The sequence below is a fragment of the Tiliqua scincoides genome, chromosome 6, assembly GCF_035046505.1.
Source record: "Tiliqua scincoides isolate rTilSci1 chromosome 6, rTilSci1.hap2, whole genome shotgun sequence".
Taxonomy (NCBI): Eukaryota; Metazoa; Chordata; class Lepidosauria; order Squamata; family Scincidae; genus Tiliqua; species Tiliqua scincoides.
In genome coordinates this window covers 89,255,690-89,258,558 of record NC_089826.1, presented here as the reverse complement: position 1 = coordinate 89,258,558, position 2,869 = coordinate 89,255,690, and positions in this window count along the sequence as shown.

The window sequence follows — 2,869 nt, the reverse complement described above, 5'->3', positions numbered from 1 at the left end:
TGGTTGTATCTCACCATCCACCGACACGGGGATTTTACTGGGCAGAGAGGCTGCCAGTCCAAAAGGATCACAACAAAGTCTCCTCCTTTACCCTTTGGCCTTGAAGAGATGTTTTTTCTAATGGGCTACTCCAGCAGTTCCCAAACGTGTGAGCACTGGGACCCACTTTTTAAACTGACAGTCCATCCTCCTGGCTTCACAAGACTGAAAAAAAGCTTCACTTCATCAGCTCACAAGCCTCTTCCTTATCCTTTCTCTGAGGCTGGAGGATCTACCTTCTGGGGTGTTGGTTGAGCTCCATGTTCATCAGACTGGGACCTTTCCAGTAGCTTGTGTTCCTCTTCACCAAGCCTTTGATGAGCGCCAAGGCACCTTCACCTGAGTGAATTCCCCTGTTCACGTTGGAGCTTCTCTTTCCAATAGGGCTCAACACACTTTCTTTAACGTTTTAGTTGACAGCTTGTCAGTTTCTTGACACACCAACAATCGGTCACGACTCACTCATGGGTCCTGACCCACAGTTTGGGAAACACTGGTCTATTCACAGAGCTGCCATCTGTATACACAGCTGGTCTTGGTCTGGATACACAATTACAACATTGCCTTTCTCAACGTGTGTAAAGCAAGTGCTGATAAATCCCAGTGTGAGACATTCACAATCCAAGACAGCCAAAATTCCTGGAGCAGCAAATCTTCTGAACGTTTCCGGACCCTGCAAAGCATCTGGTTCTTCCGCTTTTCAAACTGAAATTAACTTGCTGTCCTGCAGTCCTCCCCAGGAGTGGGTTTGCTGCCAAGTTCTGTTCAGAAAGCAGACATTCACATCTCACTGGCCATTGGGTTGCGCTACCTCCTCTTTGGAATTTCTTTGGACAGCATCTGCCGTGTCTATATGCGCTCCTGCTTTAAGGGAGGGGGGACTCACCTCAGCACTGCGGCAGACATCCTGTGAGGAAGAGTCAGTAGGCTCCTGAACGATGGTCTTGAGGGAAATTTGTTCACTGCAAAACCCTTTTCAAGAAATGTGCTATTTATGTTTAGCAGGAGTGAAACATCTTGTTTTTAACAGGGCCATTCCAGTTCATAATGCTGCATTTGTGGAGTTATTCAGTCATTAAGTATTCCATTTACTCTTGACTTCAGTGAGTATTTAATTGGAATAAAACTCATAGCAATGCTGTATTCTGTCACTGAAGTGCCAGCTAGTTTGAAAATAAACAGCAATCAAGGTTTAACTCACAGGCTTCCTTGAAAGCACTACCAAAAAAACTGTACTGTGAAAGGGCTTCTGTGGCAATGAAAAGGCAGAACTGAGAAAGGGATTGTTGGCTACACGGAACCACACAGACCTCTAGTGGTACAAAGCAGAAACAAGTCAGCAGGATCTTTGTGCAACTTGCAGTTGATGTGCAGGTGGGCAAAAACTTAGTGGAAACTCCTGGGTTTTGGAGAATCAGAGTGGAGAGGTGGACAAACATTTTGGAAATATGGAAATCAAGGTGAATTTCAGGGTTTCTCCCAGTGAGAAACTTCTGGGAACGTTCAAGGGAAGCCAGATGAATGTTTATGGGACACTGAAAGTCCTCTGCACATTTCTCAGAGCCCGATCCTATCCCCATGCTGCTGGTGGAATGCAGCTGGCAGGATGGAGGAGGAGGAGGCTGCAGAATGTCACTTCTGCTGGCAAGCACAGCAAGGCTGCTAGTGTGATTGTTGGTAGCCGAGTGCACTGACCGGCAGAGAAGACTGTGTTCGTTAGCACAGGTGAGTGATGGTGGGGCAGGTGGTAGCAGGAACAGGGTGAGGACCAGGGGAATTTCTGGGTGGGGAGGGAGGTGGAATGGGGAGGGAGGAGTTGGTGGTACTTGCATGTGGCCAGATCCAGTTGCTCTCCCTTTCCACTGCTGTTACGCTCCTGCACATCAAAATAGCTGGTGCAGGGCTGGGGAGACCAATTGGAACAGCAGGGTCTTTCCTCAGTGCAAGGGTTGCCCCCAACCAGCCTAGGATGCAGTGCACACTCCATTGGCATGCCTGCATTGGTGGGGGGGGGGGGGAGTTGGTTCGGACTGGGCTGCCAGATATGCCAATGAAATGTGGACCAGCATTATAGAAACCTTTTCTTGCTTCCTTTACAATTCCTTGAATATCTTTCCAGAGATTGAATTATCAGGTTTGTCTCATAATTTCATGCTGAGCGAAACATTATGATGGGCCCTAGATAAAAGTCTGGTGGCAACTCTTGATAGGGTTATCATTGCATGGAGAGTTTCTTCACCAGCTCCAAACTCCCAACAGAGCACCCAATCTATGAGGGACTGGTGACATGCAACTAGACTAAAAATCATCACGTATGACTTTTCTAGGTCCCAGACAAAATGTGCAGGAAGATACATGCACACAATACAAAAACGCTAGTTTTACTCTTCTTCTTCTTCTCCTTCTCCTTCTTCTCCTTCTCCTTCTTCTTCTTCTGTTCCCGAAGCTTTTCCACACTGGCATATGGGACGTGTGCTACATCCTGCAGTTGGGTGGCACTCATGGAGACCTCCTCAAAGTAAGGGCATGTTTGTTCTCTTACCTCAGAGCTACAATGCCCTTAAGTCGGTGCTGGAAAGTGGGTTAGGATTGCACCCTAACAAGAAGCTTTCAAATTTTTTCTGTCAATTTCATGTTTTAAAAAAAGCTGAGAGGACTCTGCCAAAAAGGTGCTCCAAATTTAGGTTTGTTGAAGTTTTGTCCATCACATGTTGTGGCATTTGTGATTAATTCTGCTGCTAGGGGCTTGTAAATTCTGAGGGGAGGTGGGGAGTAGTAGTACAAGGAGTTCATCAACCCCAGACATTCATTCTTGCTTTGGCAATTACCC